The following is a 24,035-nucleotide window of genomic DNA, read 5'->3' as shown; positions in this document are numbered from 1 at the left end:
TTACATTCGCCATAAACGACGCTATTAGAATACGCGAACAAAGTGTCGAATATCATTTGAACCGGCGTTTGCGCGGTAGAATCGTCCTCTCAGAAACACTCGCGATCGTATTAATCAGCTGTCGAAATTTTGAAGAAACAAACCAATACCTTGGCGGCAGTCATTCTTCAAGCTCGCCAACATCGGACCAAGTTACTGACATGTAAAAGGCCGCGGCTCACGCTACATTACACGCTCCTACGTTTCGGTCGATCCATCACGCCTTCGTGTCCTGCTGCAATTATATATCTATATATATATAGATACGAGAGTGCACGCGTTCTCTGCGAGAGACCTTGCTCGAACACGCCCCTTCAAAATCGAATCCACTTGCTTCTATGTGGAAAGGAAAACTTCGATTTAAGAAACAAATTTTTGTTTCACGAAACGTGCCAAGGTATATCGATTTGGTAAATAAATGAATGACACATTTTGAAAAATTTAAACATCAGCTTTTAAAGACGTTTTGAAATTTTCGAATTTTATCTGAACGCAAGTTATTCATTGACATGCAAGCGTCAGAATTATCTAATGTGACAATTTTTTACACGAATGACAGGGACATTTTGATATCTTTTTAAATAATTTGTCTAGTTGATCGCCATTGTTCTAATCAGTCATCGAATATAATGTTCCTAATATCAACTTTCTTCCATTTTTCAATTTATGGAATTAATTATATTAATAATTACAGTTCTTTCCTTCTGATAAAATTCTAACATATATCGCGTGCACGCGCTGCAGATTACAATATCTAAATCCTTTTTATCTACTCCGGTCAACCCTGACTGCCGTGAACAGATTATCAATCCACCGCAAACAAGAAATTTCCAGAAAGCTAGAAGCCCAACCTAGTCGCGGTAGCCGGTGCAATCCGCGTTCATCGCGTGCACCGGGACCTTTCGCATGCATACACGTCCGCGATGGGACTGCGCTTGGGTAAATCGGGCAGCCGGTGCATCGTCGGCGAATCGGACCACGGGTGTTCCGGTCGTGTCGACGTTAATACGCGATTGGATCTCGCACCGCGTGAGCCGCTGAAAAATGCTCACGATCAGTCAGCGCGGTCGTCTCGCGAGCGTACGCCACGCTGCATCGAAGTCTCATCTGCCGCGACTTCTACGTCGTGATTGCATTTGTATGAATCTGATCTTGTGTATAGGAGCCACAAAGCTTCGCGAGCAAAGACTGACTTTAGCGGAGAGTCGTTCTCTGCTAAAGAGGATCTCGGTCTCTCGGGATCATCGCGATACATCCTCCCTTGGGAGCTATTCCTCTCCGCCTAGGTCCACGTGGTCAACCGCTACGCGTTCGTTGGTCATTATAAATTCATCTTCGATCACGGTTATGGTGGTCGACGACGATGCAACGGTTGGATGGCTCGCGCGATTCGATCGTTCGGATGTTCTTTTTGTCTTGCTTGTTTTCTCTTGTTTATTTCGTTGGAGGGAGATAGAGAGGGAGAGAGAGAAAGAGAGAGAAAGTGAGACGTACTTCCGCGAGCGTGTTCGAGCTGGAGGAATCGGACGAACGATTTCAAACCGGCCGCCGTTTGATCTTGTTGCGTTCGAGCAACGGAGAGTTGGATAATCTCTGGTGAATTTCTGCGGAAGCGATGCCTCTTGTTGCATGTCAGAAGGTCATTATAAATTCATCTCTAGTCACGCTCCTCTAAGTGCTTCTGACCCCTGTGCTCTGTTATTCTAACTACGCTTAAAGGACTTACGCGCTCCTCAGCGGCCGCAACGGGACTTTTGTGTTCTGGCTCCGTGTGTTCTACCGGGACACAGGTACTCGGCGAGTTTCGTCGATCGGTGACAGCTAGTGACAAGAAGCCTTTTCGTTTACGCTGTATGCCTAATAGACCATATCGTTGTTTCGTACAAGAGTACAGGAAGGTGATATGATTTACGAAGCAGTTAGGGTTTGAAGATTGTTCATTAATAAATGTAAATTTGCGGTTTTAGTTGCTGTTTTATTCATACATTAAGTGACTGTCCATTCTTATAATACGAAAACACTCGTAAGAATTAATCGTTGATCCTTTATCGAATCCTATTCTTTTCAAATTAATTGAAAGATTAGTAGCAGCAAGATACGATAATTAGTACGTAGAAGTTTCTTATTTATTGGTATACAGAAAATTTTGTAAAATAAGCTTCGTGAACTTTCTACAACATGCGCGATCAGTATTTGATATGTCTTTTCGTGTATAATGAATTTTTTTATCCTTTTATGAAAATATTCTTAGTTTACGTACAAAACCTGTACATATATTTCATGGAAGTGAAACTTGTTTTCATAGTTTGAACTATGCCCAGATTCCCGTTGTAGAAATATTACAATTGACATCGATGATCCATCTGCCTCTAACATAAAAGTAAATGTAATCAAATTGTGTATTTACAATAAACAAGCTATTTTGCTGACAAAAGTAACTATAAAATGTACAGATAGGCCATTTATCACATACTGGGAAACCACACCTACGTATTCGAACATCGAAAGCTTAAATTCCCATTATGAAAAGAAATTCTCTTACTCGAATAAGAATATCTTTCTATCATTTCGAACAATGGAGGTCGTAAACGAATAGTCTAACTAATAGAGTGACTATCCGACAAACGAAAGATCAGAGATCAACTCCTAGTCCATTAATCCCATCGGTCGAATCTTTTTTTCATGCTCAAAGACAATAAGGCAATTCTACACCTATAATGACAATCATTTGTTTCCGTACAATATACGACGAACAGAAGCAAATAAATTTAGCCGTACACGTGGCGTAGTGTGACAGGTCTCGAAAGGCTATTACGAAACGCAGAATCATCCTTCAGAAACGCGTGTATGTACCCTCCCATCGTCATCGTGCTCGGCTCGTGTACAGTAAACTGGACGGGCATTAGGAGTTTATAACGTATTAAGGCGTATTACAAGAATTGAAATGTTTATATTCATCGTAAATATTTTATTATAACGTTATATCTTGTTATTATGTTGCTACAAATAGATACAGACATACATGAAATTGTTTTGTGCTTTTTCTTTTTCCATGTACATATTATATATTGCTTATCTGGTAATGTTGCTCCATAATTTTATCGTAATATTAATTAAGCTATTAAGTAATCAAGCGCACAAGATAATTTTTTATTGATTTATTTACATCCTAATTATCAAAATTTAATCTTTCCTTTGATAAAGGGATGTTCGTATATTTGGTTCTATGATTGCAAATTATGGAAATCTAAAAATAACGTTTACGTTGTTATACTGCGATTAATCAACTTTTACGTTTCCAATTCACGAAAATATTTTGATAGTAATAAAATTGCTTACAGTCGTTTCACTATTGTTTCATATCATTTCTCTCTTCGATGTTTGATGGTTGCTCGACGAATATCTTTTTAAGGTATCTTCTCCTCCTTCGTGTTTTATTCTATGCATCATTTTTACTTTATCCTTGAACTTTTTGAAAAACACGTAGAAAAATCTCTAAAAATCTAGGAATTTATATTTGACGATGTAGTTGTTTTATACCTATCTTCCTTTCTCGTCTCTTCTTCATATATCGTTTCTGTTCTGTCTTCGAGTGTTTCACGAGAGGAGCAAAAATTTTGCCAAAACACGAAATTTCTTGTACTTAACATCGTTAGTTTGAGTCGTCAATAGTTTTTCAGTTAACGATGCTTCTTCTAAGAATCACGCGTGCGTTTGATCGGGTCTCGTCCATCAGACGGATTCCCGTGAAAGGCTACTTCTTCCTGATCGATTTCGCAAACACCGTTTTCCGTACTATTGCGTGCGCTGGTCCAGCTAGGTTCGTGGGCGAACAAAACCGGGCTACATAGAACACGTGGATAATAATAGTGATTACTCACTGGTAATGAGTCGAATTAATCATCCTGAGACGAGATCATTCGATGGACTTTCGATCTAAATGTCGTGCTGGTGGATGAGGTAAATCCGCCATTGCGACATCGCCAGCAACATCTTAGAAATGATTCGCCGCGTGATATTCCACTACGCGAACAATTGCACGTCGGTCACGGAGATCTAGAGTTCTTTCATTTTTGCAATTACCTGGTATAAAGAGTCTTTAATACCTTATAAACTGGTAATTTATAAACGATGGATTACACTTGCATTTAGTACGCTTGTATTTGATAAATACTTGGTTTTGTTTATATAGGGTACGGTTGTTCCCTTCAAATTTGAGAAGGACATCTAATGGCGGATAAAGGAAACTTTAAAAAACAGCTGCCGTAAAAAGACTTCTGAATATACATATATCATACGTATATAGATTAGATGAATGTTATCAGATAAATATATATCAATGATTAATTGTTTTGTAGATTTATAACCATCTACTAGACTGATTTAATTTATTATATTTTCGATCTGTCTGACATGGACTAACTTTATTCTACTTCTTTCACAGCTAGTCGCAATAGTTATACGTTTCATTATTTCAAAATCGTAAGAATTATCATTTCTAGGATTTAAAAATTCTTCGACTAAACTCATTACAGTTTCTTGTGCAATAATTATGCAATACAATATTATCCAAGTGGAATTTAGACTCATATCTAAATCTAAAGTCATATAAAGAAATCGCAGGATCATTTCGCTTATGCATAATCTTAATATAATGAATATATAACAAACGTAATCGATAATTGAGAAAAAGATCGCAAGAATTCTCTGATTATTCCTAACGTCTATCGAGATATTTTTAATACAGATCTTCGTAAAATTCAATATTTATGCACCTACCTTATTATAGTAAATATATATAAAAATGGTATATTTATAATCGATGATAGGACAACGTTTAAATACATTCGACGCTGTTATCCGTCGTCGATGAGATCACATAACGAGTGTGTAAAATATGTACAACGCTCGAAATAAACCAGATATGGTGTGGAATTGTAGTACTACAACGTTACTTCTTCATTTCATTGTTCATTTTAATTGAAAATAATACAATCCTACGAACGTGATAATGGTTTCTATTGATCCGTTAAATTTAATTTCCAAAGAAAGTGTATTTCATACGCGCCAACCTAATATTATACATCGTTAAGTATACCAGCGAAATTAGTCAAGAGACTCGCATTCTTGGATATTCGCGTGGTCGCGACCGTCGGAGAAGCGTAACACACTGGCGGCTACAAATGTCCCGTGATTCACGCACCACGTGTACCCAGGAACGTACATACGCAGATGGCGTATAAGTAAGTACTTACGCGTTGTCTGTTCGAGTCCCGTGTCGCGTGCTTGCTTTCCGCGGGCTTTGCGGGAACGCCTTCTCATTGTCGTGGTCGGTGGCGTTGCTCGAATCCCGGATATGCGATTGTTCGTTTTACTGGCGGTCCTCGCCACCGATGAAAAATTGTGGTACACGAATTAAGAGACTTCCTTTTAATTTTTGCGCGGCGCCGGCGATTGTACTGTAAAAGGATAGATGACGGCCAACCGATATCGTCGGTCTTCCTTTGCGGTCTGCTCGCGAAAACGCACAAAGGAGGCTGATCAATGCGTCGCGTGCAGCCTTACTCGCCGGAATGTGGAAAACATACATCGTTAACCACACTCGCTGGCTTCCACTTCCGAGGCAAATAGAAATTTCGTATTAGGCAAAGGGGCGCGGCCGTACGCGCTACCATCCCTTTTGTCTGTTACGCTCGATTGCGACATTTATATAGACTGAAGGAACTTTTGGTTTCGAACAATTGCAGACACCTTTTACGAATATGTTGTGTGTGTTATACGAAACATTTTGAAATCTCATTGTCACTGCGGACGGAACTCGATCGTTACGATTAGGTACAGTGGAAAAGTTTGAAACAAGTCTGAAAATACTGGTATATATAGAAATAATACTTATTTTGATACTATACGCTTAGGTGTTGTATATTAATTTTTTACTGAATGTATATTTAACGCGTGCCTTCTATATACATGCTCAGTTTAATTTCAAATTTGATCGATATAATAGTCGTGTCTCGTTGAAATATAGACGTAAAAGTTTTGTAGGATATGTTCAAGTACTACCTTGATTTAGTGCATGTGCGCGTTTGAGTTTATGTTTCTGATAACCACTGACCTCGAAGATAAAATATATAGTGGGTTAGGGTTATCGAGTCACCTGAACTTCAACACCTTAAAATTCAATCTTGAACTTTGCTTTGCAAACTTTGATCAAGCTTGTGATGGTATATTATGATACATCATTAATCCTTAGTACAATGATAGAATGAGGCAATATCCTGTCCTTTAAATCCGACGAGAGAAAATATCAAAAACGAGAAAGTTTTAGCTTACCCTATATTTTATGTATTTGCACTAATTTGAAAGTGTCGAAATATTTAAGAAAGGTAGTGTATATATGCTACGTGATAATTCGGCGTTGGGGATGGAAAAAGAAACCTTAAGCTGTGGTTACAGTTTATGCGTGTTCTGAAATATCTGATGCTCGAAATGCGTACACTCATGAGAACCTACATAATGATTCCTCTGAAGTCGCGATTTTGTAATTAATTAATCAGAGACGCTCTTTCCCTTAGATTGCACCTGCCTTGCACCGAATATAATATATTTTTTAGTGCTTTTGCTGCGCAATTTTAGTAATTAGTCCAACTGTATATCCTGAGACGAAGAAGAAAAATGTTGCTCTGGTTCGTCAGAACTCGCACTCAACGTACATAGCCTTATCTATACCAAGCCAAATATCAAAATGTTTCCGTGTACCCAAAAATTGGTATCTTTGGAGTAGCGAAGGAAAGCAATTCGCCGGTACGAAAAAATTGTCAGTGATTCATACGCCGCGTGTGCCACGGAGCGTAGACGGAGGGCGGCGGGGACAAGAAGGGGACGTATGTCGTTGGCCTGTCGTACTTCCTTTCCCGTGAGCCCCGGGAAGTCTATTCAGAGGCCGCGCCACGACGTCCAGCATCCACATAGGGCCCCGGAGCGTTCCACGGTGATTACCATATTGCATGTCACATTGTCGGCGCACCCCACGAACGAGAAGAAGAGGTGGAAGAGGTGGAGGAGGCACGGCTACGGAGGACGAAGGAGGACAAGGAGGATGAGGACGCTAACCACATTGCAATATACCGGAGGGCACGGCGTCTATAAACCACCGCAATTCTATCTGCGTCCCTTCTAAGCGTACATAACTCCTGCCGCCAGGATTAAGCCTTTTATAGTCCTTTGAAGCGGCGGGCCCTCGCTTCTTTCCAACTCTTGCCTCTCCACGCGGCTTCTCTCTTTCGAACCTGCCAGCAACCTCTTTCTTCCTACCGTCTAGTCTTCTTCGTTTGTTCGTTTCTTTTTCGTTTTCTTTCTGGCGAATGCGTTGTTCTTGCGTCTGCTATTGATGCGTGTCGTATGGCGTAAAAGGGGCGATGAGGGGTGGATATGCGGGTTTTTATCGGATCTGTGACTGTGATGGATCGACGTCGATCAGAAGATGTGTAACTCGGACTTTGGCTTAGATCCAGGAGTTTGATGTCAGTTTGAATGAGAATATAACGTGTATATACACGTTCGTAGATACTAAGACGCTTACAAGAAGTGAGATAAATAATAAAAACTATTAGGGAATTATTAAAACTTTTAGAAATTATTATTTATTTTGAAACTTGCACGTAGGCAGATAGAGATTTTTAACGTATATACAAAATTCATATATAACTTTTATATTTTATTCGTTCCTGTTTGTTCCTAAGTTTCGATTCATATTAGGTAAACTTCTCTGAATGTCGCGCGCAATCCGTACATTATGACAGTCAACACGTATAATTAATAATTGCTCGTGTTGCAAGAGTTCCTTCTCTAACTTTTATAAACAGAGTTTCAACGCATTTTTATAAAACTATAATCGATCGATCATTTCTTTCATAATCTAAATTAATTATCACATCTAATATGAAACCAGGGATTGTCCTAACACCTACGAACGGAGGCGTAGGTTCTGATCGTGAGTACAACTTCTTGTTCAAGAGTTCTTGACGATTTTTTGACGGAATGTTCTGTTAGTTTAATTCTGTGGTGATTTTAATATTAATATCAGTCTTTGTAACTTTTATAAATTTTTATAAATATTATGGCACGAAAGAAACGTTCTTCCCATAATAATATTACTATCGAACTATTAACTGAGAAACTATACAAATTTGGACGATATTCTTATCCTTTATACCTACACTTACAACTCTATCGATATTTCGTCTTATAAAACTTCATCCACGCACTAAACAGCATCGAAGACGTTCACAAACATCCAGCAATCTGCATATCGCGGTAATATACACATTTCCAATTCAACGTGGCTGTCTACGCAGTATAAAAACGAGGCAAACGTAGAGAAGGAAGCGAAGGAGGAGCAGATACGTGCGAGAAAACTTGAGGTATTAAAGTTGGCGAACTTGCCAGCCACCGTATCTACCTTTTAGCCGGCCTTTTCCCGTATCTTTCTATGCTTCCACCCTCTAGCCACCGCAACCCTCGTTTCGTCGCGTTTCTCGCTCAGCTCCGCCAGGATATTGCGATAAAAGAATTACTCGTTTTTCACTCTCCGCATGAGAACGTCCCACTGGACGAGTGTGAAAGGAAACTCGTGATATTAAACTGAATCCCGAGGCTGCCTTTTCTGTCTGTCAGACGCCTGCATCCCCGGAAACGACGCTTCAAAGAATGCTTTCTCTTTTCTTCTATAATATATCTTCTTCGACTGCAGCGTTTTCCTTTTTAGTTTCTTCCTTTTTCGATTATTCTTATTTTTGTTGTTTTTAAAGAAAATCCAGGACGAGACGCTACTAATTAAAGGACTTTGCTTCTCGTTGTCGTCGCTGAAAGAGACTGTGTATTTATTGACTCACAGTGGTAAATGCTGGTTTTCAAGCATAATTCGTCTTGATGATGGCGAGCTTCTTCGTTCGCTGGTTTAAGATGTCTAACGTGAATAGGAGTCGAAGAATGAAAATTAAGCAGAGGTAATGAGACCGCTAATTAAGTAATTTGCTATTCCACTTAATTTGTTCTTAGACGATAATGCTCGTTTCGTGACGTTATTTATTTCTCGAATTATTTTTGGCAAGCCTCAATTTTAAAAGAAAAAGAAGATTTGTTTAATTTTCAAATCGTTTTTCTATTACCAACATATGAGGCTCCTGGAAGTCGCACTAATCAGTTCCAGTTTTTATTAATTTCTTAATTTCATTACATAAGTACACGATTAGTATTCGATTCTCAAGAGACAAATAACCGTTACAAGCTTATTTATCGCTTTTGTCTATCGATCCTATGCAAATTTCCTCCCACGAGCAGTTTCACGAATATTTCGAAAAAAGAAAATACCGAAGCATCCAGAAGCACGATTCATCACGGGACGTGTTCGCGTCTGGGCTACACAGTTTATCGTGTAGCTGATTCCGTATTTTTGGCAAGGGAACTTGCATTTATCCGTAATCTCTCGCAAACCTGCGAGAAACGTGTTCGCGAATACCGCAAATCAGTCACTGCGGGACAAACAACGTGCCAACCTCGTATCTGAGATTCCACGCATGGTTTCCGTCGCAAACACGAGGAAATCCACGCCCTTTCCCCTCGGACGTTTATCCACCGGTTAAACAAGCAACTTCACCGAATGAAACGATCGTTTTTAAATTGATCGAACCGTAGTTAATTGCACAAAAACGAAAAAAGGGATAAAATTACAGCCTGCAACAAAATGCAGCTTTATCGATAACGCAGAGGGGAAGATCGATAGAAAATTTTAATGTATTATTAAAATATATTATTAAACTGAAACGATAAGATCAGCTTGAGATTGGACAGGTGGTTCTACGGATTTATTAGTCGCGACCGATAAACGGATGCAATTTATCGGGACATCACGCCGGTGGCATCGTGTATCGTTACTTTCTAATTTATACATTTAACGTCTCAATTTATTCCGCTGAAAACTCCCTCCGCCATCGTCTAATGCGGATTAATTGAACAACGAACATGAAGAGTCGCGCGATTTATGCGAGTAATTCATCTGGTTATCGTGGCATTGATTATTTGTGGAATGTAAAAATCCTGTATAATTTTCGTGGTAATGGATGGAGCGCAAAAAATGGTTGATGGATGGACTTTTTGGGAGATTTAGATGCACGAGTATCTGCTATACTCGTATGGAGAAATAATATCCGTCGCGTCGCGTCGTTTTGGTCTGTTCGATGGCTGAAATAATTTTCACATTCAGGAATTTTATTCCTAATGTTTAATGCATTTGTTAGTGTAGTTTACGAATGTTGAGCTCGTTCAAACACATACTCTTATCATATCTTATCGTGTCTTCATCTTATCACAATATAAAAAGTTACGGGTTTATCGATAGGTCGAAAAAGAACCAAACGAAAATTAAACCACGTGTGTACATATTTTTCATTTTAATAACTCGAATCTTATATATCGAATCAAGATAAACTTGTCAAGATCAAGAACATCGTCAAAATGAGAAGATACTAACGAAACGCGCAAGAGCAAGGAAAGTACTGTTCACTATCGCCTACGATACTGTATGGTCTTTTTAGATTTTAAGTTCTCACGTTGATCGATCGATTTGCGCTGTGCTTTTCGCTTTTCGGGATCAATCGTATTCTGCGTTGCGTTTACGCCGACGTCACGCAATGTTTCACGAATTATTTTTATACGTGGTACTTTCCGCCAATACATGTGCTTACCTTCATGATGGCATTAAGTCTAACAGAAATAACCAACCAGATCCGCATTCCTTTATCTAGCCATCTTCTCTTCTCTATAATACGCACTTCTCAATCCAACAACTCGAAGCTTACACATCTTGTCGCGCGCGTTGGTCTGTTACCTTGATGAAGAAAAGCAAGGAACGAACTATTCCGTTCGATCCCTCGCGTAAGTAGCTGAAGGCTATCAGACGGAGGAACCTTGGAAAACATCATTAACAGCGTTTAAAGGCGCGCGACGGTTTAGGCATGGCACGCTATCGGCTAACGAGCAAACGGAAGAATTACGACTCGGTTGCCGATGTTCCGTTTACATTCATGATATCACGACATCGTTTAACGGGCGCGGGAAATGTTTGCTATTAGCGCAAAATTGCCCATTTTCTGGCCAAGCAACACGTTAATTTCTATGATTTCTGTCCGCCCTGTGGGCCTTGTCCAACCATTTGGCTCGTCTCTTTGCTTTTCTATTTGCCCCGAGGACCAACTTTTCTTTCCCTCGTTCTAGGCCGCGAGTTTCCTCTTTTTGTTGATCCCTTGTTGCACTTCCAGGTATCCAGCCGCGTGATTACCGCAATTTACTCGCCGCGACGCGAGTTTCTCTCTATTTCGATGGCGCGAAGAAGCTCCAAGTCGCTCGTGGCGTTTTTAGGCAAGTGGCAACCGTTGACTTCGCTATCAGATTTCTTACGTTTCTTCCGAAGGAGATCTCGCTGCGAGAACGATCATGCCAGGTGTAAATTAAGTTATTAAAGTCGTCCGCTTTTTATCCAACGTTGAAACCGTTTAACGGTTATTATGGGCAGGATTAATCCTCCTGACGACTTCTCAGACTGGACGTCATGTGCTTTGGATGGCGTTCTAATTTATGATAGTTGGTTATAGTGTTCTTACGAGGAGTTGATTTGACAAGAGTTAATTGCGGTTCTGATTATCCTATTTGAAAGAAGAGGAATGTGTAGTAATCGACGTGCTTCGTGTTAGATCTATGTCTAGGCTTGTATGATGTGGACTGAGATGGAGTTTTTCAAACTTTTGTTAATTATTAATGTTATTTCCTTGTTATTTGTTAGAAGCGTATTTAACAATATTCCATGATGAAGCAAGCAAGTCGTACAACTGAATTTCACAGTTAAAATTGCATAGTAGCTATTATTTATCAATTGCATTATCATGTAAAATAATTACAATTTACTACCTAACAAATTTTCAACAAAATTGTAATATTTCTCTTCCGATAATATTGGGTTGACAACTAAGTGATTGTGGATTTTTTCATTAGGTGGTTAGTTGCCAACCCAATATTACTCCGTTGTGACATATTTCTGTTTTGCATTGGATTTTTTAATTAAATTTTTTAGAAAAATACGACTTAATTTGGCTACTACTCTTTTGTGTTACTGATCAGTAGATTGTCATAATCCGTGTCTTCTGAACATTGTTCTTGGCGCTAACATCATTCAAAGTGAATCACAAGGTGAATTTTCCTTGCAAGAAAATGACACAGGTTTTCTGCGAAAATATCGAATTATCGGTGTCAGTGGGGTAACATTTCCTGAAAAACACGGCAACAGGCTGGCGCAAAGGTTACGGTTAGCCTGTTGGCGTCGGTTATACCGCGCTAATGTCAAAGTCGATCGAGGCGTTAGCCAGAGCGAATTGTTAGTGCACGCGCTATACTTTTCCGCTTGCTCACTCGTTGCCTCTTAACGAGCACAATTTATACGGCCGTTCATTATAGTTATTCAATAATTGACGGTTCGCATTGTGCTCGTGCCGGATTCCGGGGTCAAACCCGAGTGAGCGCCAACTTTAATTGCGCCGAGTCAGCGCACGCCAATAAGGATTCTTTTCGTTGGCTTTGAATACATAACGAAACCATGGCCGCTTACGATTTTCAGATAACAGGCCGTGTCGGTTGCGTGAACGCGTAAATCATCCTGTATGCGAATTCCTGTTTCTTCGGGGATAATAGGGTTTCGTTGATGAAGTAAAGAACGTTTTAAAAGGGGACGCGATATTGTGGAATATTATTACACGTTGCTGTTTTTCGTTCATACTGCTGGATGTGTTTATCACGAACTCGTAGCTTTTGTGGAAATGATATTGTATTAATTATCAGTGTATTTAATGGAGCAAAATGTATTAGACTGAACGTAATTGTTTGTCGTTTCTCGTTCGTTGCAATATCTGTTTGTATTATTGTGAAATCCGTTTCATGCACATAGTCTGAAGCAAAATTACCATTCCGTATAGATAATTAATCTATTTCGCTTTTGTACGCGATATATGTTTAACTATAGACAAATTTTCTTTGATAGAAATCATAATCAATCTACATTCGTGAGAAGGATAGGCTGTGATCGCGGTAGCATGTGTTCTTGTTACAGTGTCTCGATTTTATTGATAAAAGCTATTCAGTATCGTTTGTTTTATACTACTTTACTGTTAGTGTGTTATTATATATTAAATACAAATGGATTATTTATAAACAGTTACATGAACGTACGCAGCAATAACTTCGAGAAATATGACATACGGTATAATACAAGTATCAACTTATCTTTTCTTTCAACAACGAAAATATTCCAACGAAACAATTCTTGTCCCTAGACGAAGCAAAAAAATAAGCATATAAGCAACAAAATTACAGAATCTCAAAACATCATACAATAATCTACAACCACGAGAATGCTAAATAATAACACGGCACAAACACATGAAGAAACTGTTTAAACGTTTGTCATATTTATCAGAGAATGCATCTAGCTCGCATACTAGAAACTCTAATCCTAACCCACCCTAGATACAAAGCCATAACAGACACACCCTGCAGCTCGTGTACGAAACTGCGACTCAACGAAAGGGCTAATAAGGTTTGGCACGGCGTGATGGTCACACGTGCAAGTCGGACGAAACGCGAATTACCGTTGTACCGCGTAACACCCTCGCGAACATTATCGTCTCCTTGCCTCGTAGACTTGTTTATGGCTGACCGTACCGCGTGGCTAATGGGCATCCTATTAGTCGCTGCTGAACCTAGAAAAATCCTCTGGCGGCCCTCTAATGCGCCTTCGCTCTAATAGAATAATTCTCCTGCCGCATTAGTCAGTCCGCGACTCTAATCACGATTGCGGAACGCGCGCGGTGGCTACGGGTGAACCGGACGAGAAAAAAGGGCCAAGTAGGGGAGGTAGGAACGCGAAGATAGAGCGCGGTATGATAATAATTGAATTAAGTGAACGTCGCTTAATGACACTCGTTACATTACCGATGGCCGGATCGCAAGAAAGCACCAACGCAATCGCGATCTCACGTGTAATACGACGTACAAGCTGCCGACGAAGACGATGCATTTTACATTAGCGGCATCGCACAGTATTCTGAAAAGGATATCAGATCGTGAAAAAGTTGTAATTTTCATTATTTTATGGTACTTAATTCTTGGCTTCTTTAGATTCTTGTATTATAAAGGATCCTTAACACCAGAACTACCCGGCATTTGAGACGTAGCTATCTCTACCAAAGTCAGTCGAAATGACAGGTCTTTAAAAAATACCTAATAGTAGGATATTTTTATATTTATTGATCTATTATTATCTTACAAAAGGAACTCCATGTTCTGAGATCATAAAACTATATAATAACAACTTTAATAATAACAATAAGTACAATAATGAAGAATATTCAGTACCAAAATCTTTGGCAACAAGAATGTCAAAATAAATTTCCATTGGTAAATATAAGAAGTATAATATAATAATATAATAATAAGCGTAATAAGCTTAATAGAATAAATAAAATACAAATATAATTTTATTAGTCTGTTTTTTTTTTTTTCTTGCTAGGAAAGTTATTCGAGTAAAGTAACGTGTACATACACTGGTTCACGAAAATATTTCAACGCTTACTATAAAGAACCTTCATGTCCATATTGTAGATTAACCATATCGAAGATTATAACAACGTCTGTAAAAAGGAATCTGAGATACTCCAAGTCTTCACAACGAACTCTATTCATCAAGCGAGTGTTGATTATTCTGAAAGTTCGAAATTAATACTTGTATACGCGAGTCTCTTAGTAGTTTGTGTGTTAGACATTTTTTACCATGTTCTGAATGGTTATTTATTCTATTGTAATATCTACATGCATTTGCAGATTGGTTTCAAAGTTTGCGAATGTAATCATGACGGATGTATCTTATTACTATGATGCTAATGAAATTTCATTAACACATATCTACGATATATTTACATATAAATTTTCTACGATAAGCCTTCAAATACTTGCAGAATCTTTTTATGAATATAAAGGTTGTAACCTTTGTATTCATTTTCTTATTGGTTTCAAATTTCGCCGGTGTAATCACCACAGTCGTGTCGTATTACAATTACTAACAAAATTTTAAAATATTTTATATAACACACGCGCGATACACACATAAAAGTTTTTTAGGAGAAGAGTTCGAATACATACACTTTCGTAAGCCATTCAAGTCGATGGAATTCCACAAAATTTCAAGCGTGTACGAGCCGCGTCGATGATTAGGGGCCGTTAATTGAATTAACCACAGGACTTGTCAGTCGAAAACATCATGGCCTGTTCCATACGACGGTTAATCGCTTGACAATTCGTTGCAACGCATGCTGTCCGACGATAAAGACGCTGTGAAGGAACGTAATTTCCTGGCTGCTCGCTTTTGTGTTAATTGCGAGCCATCCAGCGGCCAGGGATAGCAGGTTTGTTTTTCCTTTGAATAACAAGTTTTCTACCGACCAGAACGCAATTATCTGCCAAGTCGCCGCCACCACTGGCGAAACTTACGACCGAGCTTTCCCATTCCACTTGATCGAGCGACCAACCATTTGCAAGTTAATTTGTAAACGTTCACGGTGCGGTTGCGTCGGAGCCAGTGACATTTTTCTACGAAAATACTGATTTTTATATTTTAGATCATTGAAATATCGTTGAACTGAAATACTCTTGGAAGTTTGATTAAAGGGAATCGAAAATAGCGAGATTTAGAAAATATATTTTAGCGAGGAAATGTTAAAACTTCGAAGACGATTAGGAGCTTGAATTTGAAAACGTTAAAGTTTCGAAATTACAACGACTTTCGATCTAATTTTATCTTAGGAATTCAAAATTACTAAGATTCTATGATTGCTAAGGAATTATACTGCGAATTCAAAGACTAAAGTCTTGATAATAGTGGATATTTGAACAATTGAAGTTTGAGATTATTAAGAATATAATATTATTAGAAACTGAAGTTTTAAGATTGCGAGTAGAAAAGTTTAGATCTATTTTTTAAAAATTAACTATATTTTTATTTCGTTAATGAAAGCATCGGTCTGTTTGTTTATAAATAGGTCAGGTTTTCTTGAATATCTGGTTAGGATTAGATTTATCATATGTAACAAATATACTTTAATATGCTGGAACTGACGATCGACAAAGGGTCTTGTTAAAGATGATCGATAAAGGATCTTAATTAAGTAGTAGGCCTGTTTGAAATAACATTATAATTATGATACAGGGACGCGATAAAGTTTAATAATGCAATTAAACGATTCTTTCACGATAACTTTGCATCGATTTTATTATTCCCGTAGGCGCTTTTCATAGGTTTCCCTTCTTACTCGTATTCTCAGTTTTCTTTCTTTACTCTTTTATTCCTGGTCCTATCTTCTTGTTTGTATTGTCTTATCGCTTTTCAAATCTTGTACCGGAGATGATAAACACAATGATTGTAGGATTCTTCGAAATTATCATTTTTCGGGTTGTATGACTGATTAATGAAACTAAATGATTTCTTGTTATTCAGATCATAAGATTATTACAATGTATAATTTCCCTGCTCCTTGTACGACGTAGGTTCCCATAACTCGAAGTTTTAAACAACATATTTTCTGTCTCTTTAAATTTACAAAAGTGTATCTTTCAAATGAAATCTTCGAATGAAAAGATGAAATAAATAAGGATGACTATGTCCAACGTATTTTTGTTTCTTGCTTACAAGGATGAAAGATAAAATATAATTTTATTTATATACAGTAGGTATATCCTACTTATAGAAAAGTAATTTCCATTTGAGTTTCAAAAAATTTGTTCAATCAATAATATCGACGTATGCTTTCGCGAATTATTTTTCATTTCAACTGTTTCCTTAAAATTTATTCAGTTGAATATTTCCAATAATGTGAAAATTGTATTTCACTCTTAATTCGATGTCAATTCTAAAGTGATACGATCAGAAGAAATAATTTTATCAATATTAAAAAACATTAAATGAAATTATATCATAGCCGTGTAAGTCAATATAACATTTCCTTAAAATTTCATTACTTCCAACTAAATTAAATTCTTACTCAACCAAAATATAAGAAAGCGGCATAAATTCCTACAAATTAATTTTCATTCCTATTCTTGCTTCCTTGAAATTTATTCGCGATTGAATACTTCCAATTAATAACATTGAATTAATAGTACGATAATATTAAACGAGTATTTTAAATTGTCATATACTCCTGCGAAACAATCATTATTTCAACTGCTTTTTTAACGTTTAATCATAAATGAACACATCGATTCCGCTCGTATACACATTCAACGATTCTACCCCGTGTTATCGCACACTTTTGCGTCGTATGCTTCTTCTACTTTACTCGAAAACTAAACTTTACTCAAGGATAACAGGATGTACTTGACGGAGGAGCAATAAAGGCCAATGAGAGGCCGCGAGGCATAATAAAAATGCTAATTCACAGCTTAACGCGCGTCATGTTTGTTTAACGAGAACGCTGAAAGTTTCGCGGCCGGCAAATCGGCCAGGTTGCGGCAACGATCAAAATGGTTGAGAAAATGTGTCAGAGAAACGATGGTAGAAATTGGAGCGGCGCCACAGACGAATATTTTTGTCGATCGATTAACATCGGAGCTGATGTGCAATCAAGAACGGTATGCCCGTCTAATCAAGCGATTTGTATTGCCGTGAGTTGTATGAACTCGTGATACGCATACTACCTTCTATAGTGTGTCATGGATATAGATACATTGAAACCATTGAACAATTTGTAGACTAATTTGTGTATATTTGTGTTAACTGGAAGGAATATTCGTGTTTTTCTGTTGACATATTATTTTTATAAGTGGTTCGGTAAAATTGATAGATCTGATAGAAAGAAATTGGGAGAATTATATCTTAACATGGGAATTTTTGTAAAGTAAAATGTAATACAAAAGGGAAAAGACAAGAAATTTTAATGCTTCCAATTTATTAAAGTGATAATTAAATTATTCATTAAAACAATTCATTAAGAAAATAAGATGAATGAAAAAATTTAATTTTACCAAACTTCGTAACACAAAATCTATTCGCTAATTAGACAATTGATACAAAAATAATAATTCTCTCTTTAAAAGTGTTTCTACCTTTATCAACAGAAATTGCTTTATTTCTGTTTTTAAGGACGAAACAAAGATATATAACAATTTGTTGATATAGTGTTTCTAAACAATACTTGGAGAGCAACATTACGGTTTACAAAATTCTTATCTTAATTTTCATCTGAAATAGACTATGGACTTACCTCATATTTAAAATATCATTTCTCACGGAAAGTTTTATTGCGAAGAAATAATCTTTCAATAAATTAAAACGCCAAGAAAATCAGAAATTTCCAAAGAATCGCTATGAACGAATAAATTACCTATATCCATCATACCCAATACATTTTTCTTTCTATAGACACATACGATTCGCGGATATCTTTTAATCAACGATTAAAACAATCGAATTAATATCAATTAAATTGATCGGTCGCAAGAAAGGAATCAATTTCAGCGAAAGAAATTGCCCGTGTTGGTTACACGTGATTGTCGTCCTGCAGACGATGCGATGGATTGCATCACACTCTATCGCGGCGTTCGTGATGCAACCTAAAATGATCGATTGTTCAGGAAGATCGAGGACTTGACATTTTGCTTTACAAGATCCGTCTCATGGACCACCCGGTAGACACTCGAGGCGTTTGCACCTAAGATGCCGGCTTGTTGACCGAGAGGTATAGCGGTATACACGCGTGTGCGTGGTTGATTTTACGCGTAGAACAATATATGTGGACAATTAGCGGGCGTACGAACACGAAGAGAGCCACGCCGGGAGAAAACGAATTGGTTATACGGTTGTCTGGGTGGGAATAATGGAGTCTTAAGCTTTGCTTGGTAGACGATCGAGATAACTAATTGGGTTACTTTGACTCGTCTTCTTCGCTGGCCTTAATATTGAAATTAATATAGTGTGTAATTAAATGATAGAGAAAAGTTTCTGGTCGAATGATAGGATTGAAATGTGAATTGAAGATAAATTGCTGGTGGAGGAAGTTTTGAAGTACATATCTCGATTATACCAACTAATAAATGTAAATTAATCGTTACATATGTTTGGATCTTTGGTATTATTCGCATGATCGAATATAATATTTCTTTCGTATTAAACAAATTTATTTTAACTATTTTATAAATATCGACATTAAGTAGAAACATAAAATCTGGAATAAAAATGTGATAGTTTCGTTCGATGTTTTCACTTGTTTTTCAATCTTTCTTACAAAGGATCATCCGCAAATTTTCCATTGATCGATGTTCTAGTAATCGATCGTTCCATTAACCGATGTTATAGCATAATAATTATTCTCGATTGTGTAAGAAGTACGACACAGTTGCAGAAGAGAATCTCGCAAATGAAATATCAGATAATATCCGGAATTAGAAATTTGTACGATTGCTTGTTTTGCTAGGATAGTATAAATCAGGTTTGTGATTTGTGGAACTATGTATAGCAACGAATAGTATTCAAACGTAATGTATTACGTCGATAAGCTAATCAATTAAGAATTTGGAATCGAGAATCAAGAATTAAGAATCAATTGGAGAATTTAATCACATGTATCCTCTTTCTTCTATCTAAATTCAATTATCTTAATTAATGTTTTGTAGAAAATACATACGTTAAATGTTTAGACATTCTCGTATGTCAGGGCCTACTGACAATTAAGTATAGACGAATCATTGAATCGAAACATTTTGTGCAAACTATTCAAACTTAAAAATTCTTTATATACCAAATAATAATTAGACGTATTTTTAATATAAAATTAGTATACAACGTGAATAGTAATCTCAAACGTACATTAAGCGTTAAAAATGGTCCCATTAAATATCGTGACTTATTAACCAAACGAGTTATTAACTTTTTAATTACTTTTGCAATCTTTGCCAAACATATATTTGGGCTTGTAAATATCTTGTAATTTCTACGTACATTTTCAGATTGGTTTTTAATTTTACCAATATAATCGTAACTCGTAACGATCGTGTCTCATTACAGTTTAAATGAAATTTCAATATGTTTTATATAACATACGCCATACATATACAGAAATATTCTACGATAATCGTACAAATACTTTCGTTGAGCCAGTGTAATGCAATTTGAAGGTTCATCGTCGCGTTAATAAAACGCAGTTCGAGCAGCTTAGGGTGACGCGGGAGAACCTATGAATCAGTCCTGACCGCATAGCCGCAGCGTTTCACGTGCGCGCGTGGTCAGAGGAGGCAGAGCGACTCCACGTTCGGTTTCCTCCTCTGCACGAGTCGTCGCATGCGTGAAATCAGGGTGCGGCCACGTGTTGACTCTCTGCCCCTGTGTGTTCTGCCTATTTTGCGTTTCTTCGCGTCTTTCCCTCGGCCTACTGCTCGTCATCGGTCTTCTGTCGTTTTTCTGCCGGTTTCTGCCGCCCTCATCGTCTATCCTCACCCTCTAGTCTGTCCATTTAGCAAATTGATTCCATAATACTACCCGCATCGCGGCTTCTGGCTAACGTGATGCTTTAAATGCTGTGTTACCGGCACACGCGTGTTACACGATGAGCATCAAATAAATTTCACGTAGTCTGCGATAAAAGGGGAATATCGTCAGGAATGAGTCAAAGAAATTTTTTTATAGCGATTTTGATAAGACGGATAGATAGATGCTGGCTTTTTTTATTTTTTAAATTTCTTTTTATCAGTTTGAAATAGTTTGGTTTTGAGATATTATTTATTATTAATTATTACTGCGATTTTTTTTATAGATTTATAGGAAATTTGAAATTGCAAATATGCACGTAATGCACTAACATAATATACAAAGATATACAAAATATTGAAACTATAGTACTTATGATATTCAATGGGTGAAATAAACATCTACTTAGATTCCATTTGATTGTTTAAAAATACAAATTTCTATAAAAATCTACAGTATATTAATTACAGTAGAACTGCATTTGTTGCATTATTATTATACTCATTCTTAGAGACGTATTTTTCCTCTGTAAAAAATTTCTTTATTTTAAAATAATATATCTCAAATAGTTTGTTTCTATACATTATCCTCTAATTTGTTTCTCTTCTTTCTGTCTAATTACTAACTTGTAGAAGAATACAAAATCTAAAAGACAACGATTGCATTGGCAGTATTAATTGAATAGTCGTGTCGACGCAACACGTGCGTTAGTAGTAAATTATTATTAAATGAACTTCTGTCTACTTATCTAAACGTAAAGTCGCAATATATTCGTCCTATGAATTAAAACTTGGAAGTAAGTGAATTCTTATTGCTGTATGAACTATAATTATAAACATATGCACTTGTTTAATGGATGATTAATTGTTTAATCTTTATATTTAATGACAAGATAAGTAACACGTTTTAATTCTCGAAATATATATTCTATCTATATAGGAAATATTAATTATTAATGTTAATATATCACGTTACTTTTGGTCAGAATTTCTTTAATCGAAGAATTAAAAATTAATTATTGGGAATTGGATTTATGATAGTTGCGTCATTTAGTAAATTCTGGAAAGATAGATTTGAAGTGACAAATCCCTGAGTAAATAAATTATTACGTAAAAAATATTGACAATCCAAGTAACAAGTATCTAAACGCGTGTTTCCCTGTTGACAGCTTGGCAAACATGATTGGCAGATTTTTATCAACGTTTCAATATTTTATTTAATATCGATCACAACAGAATTCTGATATAATCATTTTGAGGGAAAAAACGGATTAGGTTGCAATGTAAAACTGGAGAAACATGATTGGAAGATTCTTATCAACGTTTCAGTATTTTATTTAATATCGATCACGATAGAGTCCTGATATAATCCTTTCGCGGAAGAAGCATATTAGGTTGCAATGTGAAACTGGTAAAACAGGATACGAAATTTCGAAAAACACGAAGCTGAAGTAGTTTGATTTATGAAGTGAGTTACAGTATTTTTATATCGAAGAAAAATTAGTTAATGGATAATTATATCGAAATTATGAAATATATCTGGAATGTACTGATATTGGATAAAAGGAACATAAATGGTAAACTATTCAAAAGTGATAGGAAATATGATATCTAATTAATTCAATTAATAATGAATAAAACATAAGTTAAAATTGTAACACGGTTAATTTAATTTTATTTTTTACTCTATAGTTTACATAATAAACAGCAGTTACTTATTTTTATCGTATGAAATGAATACTGCGAAATTAAAATTAAATACCTTAGAATTCAGTAATTTGGAACCCAACAGTACCACTTGAAGATTGACCAATAAATAAAATACATTGCATATCATTGGAGAATTGGACATGCACACAGTAAGCAATTCTTCCAAAAAAATTTCCACGAATAGTTTTCGTTCAAAAAATGGTTAGGAAAGTTCCAATAAGAATTCCAAAATATCCACGTTCAAATGTTCTACTTTCTAGGCACCACCAGTTATCGATAGACTACGTATATTTATGCAAATTCATATTTCTATGAAGAAGAGAATGCGACTTAAGCAGAAATTTATTTTATATAAATTAGTGTACTTTTGTGCACTTTCTGCACTTTCAGATTTCTCATAAACGCAAAAAATTCCGCGCTTTACTTCTAAACCTTTTTAATCCTGCGACAGGAATATTCCGCGCGAATGGAAAAATGATGTGAAAATCAGTGAATAAGAGAGACGTGTCGCGTGAGTCGAAGGAGAAAAGCAAAGATTGATAAAGAGATGAACGCGAAGCGATTTCGTAATTAGCCGAAGCGACGGGCCATGGTGATTTCGTTCGAAAGGGCCCAGCCTCACCGCGTTTCCCGGCGCACGCGTGAATCGTTAAGTCGATCGATGGCGTAATTAAGCGACGATTAACGAATTATCGGGAAGCAGGCCCCGTTCTTTCGTGGCAGAGCCCGAAGATTAATGGTAACGTGTACGCAGTGAGTAAATGTTCGTTTAGTTCGAAACGTGCAGACACGGTGCGTACAAAGTTGTACGCGCGAGCACGAAACCCACGACGAACTGCGCCTCGTTGAATCACGTGCGGTATCGATTTAATATCTGTGTTTGGTAACGATCCTGGATGTGAGATTAAAAAGAATATCTGGTGTTTGCGTCAGGATCATAAAAATCGATCGACGATGTAATATGGGCGTGATGTTTACTTGTTACTTTTAAAGGTGAAGCATTTTTATTTATTTTTTATTCAGCGTTTTGGTGTACGTTTTAGCGTTCTATGATTCCCTGGACTGCACTATGATTTTTAGATTTAATTTCATCCAAATTAAGCGATGGCATTTTTTATTCTCTCTCTCTCTTTTTTTTTTTTTTTAATGGGAATAATTCGCTGGAATTGAAAAGCTATCTGGAAAAGAGCCAATCATGTTTGAATTGCTAATCATAGTGATTATTAAAGAACTTTGATCATTTTAGATTTAAAAAAGAAACAAATTTTAGAATTATTCAACTGTTTGATTAAAAAATACACTCGACATTTGTATATCTACTGCAGATCCCTATTTTTATAAAAAGTCTCTCAATGAATGTTGCTAATGTTTATTTGCTTGTTTCAGTTCTTTTAGCTCACAGTTTTCAGATTAATTTTAAATTATTGTGGAAGAGATAACGCATTGCAATGTTTAGAAAATTGTTAAGATTTCTTAGATTTCCTTAAATGTAGAAGTTGTTTTGAGCTCTGTAGAGAATTCAAAGAATCTGGCCCGATCTTTGGACATTTATGAAAATTTGTATAAGATTGAAAAAGTTAGACTAAGTTGGTCGGTATGCAAGTAATTTGAAAGATAGCAGTGATTAAAATGATGAAGCACCAACATCAAAAAGATTTACGGCACTGATC

General features: G+C 36.7%; 1 protein-coding gene and 1 long non-coding RNA gene across 2 annotated transcripts in view; one reads left to right on the top strand and one right to left on the bottom strand.

The window, feature by feature from the left end:
- Nucleotides 1–24,035, top strand: part of LOC138180715 (UPF0489 protein C5orf22 homolog) — a 509,128-nt gene that overhangs the window by 53,043 nt on the left and 432,050 nt on the right. The gene's annotated exons all lie outside the window — the stretch shown is intronic.
- On the bottom strand, nucleotides 3,081–3,984 carry LOC138183288 (uncharacterized). The gene is made up of 3 exons (XR_011174025.1): nucleotides 3,580–3,984; nucleotides 3,379–3,507; nucleotides 3,081–3,286 (listed from the first exon to the last, which is right to left on the bottom strand). It is a non-coding gene; the product is annotated as an uncharacterized LOC138183288 (long non-coding RNA).

Source organism: Bombus flavifrons, chromosome 1, assembly GCF_040668555.2.
Source record: "Bombus flavifrons isolate JBK064 chromosome 1, iyBomFlav1_principal, whole genome shotgun sequence".
NCBI lineage: Eukaryota > Metazoa > Arthropoda > Insecta > Hymenoptera > Apidae > Bombus > Bombus flavifrons.
This window is presented reverse-complemented; position numbering and strand designations above follow the sequence as displayed.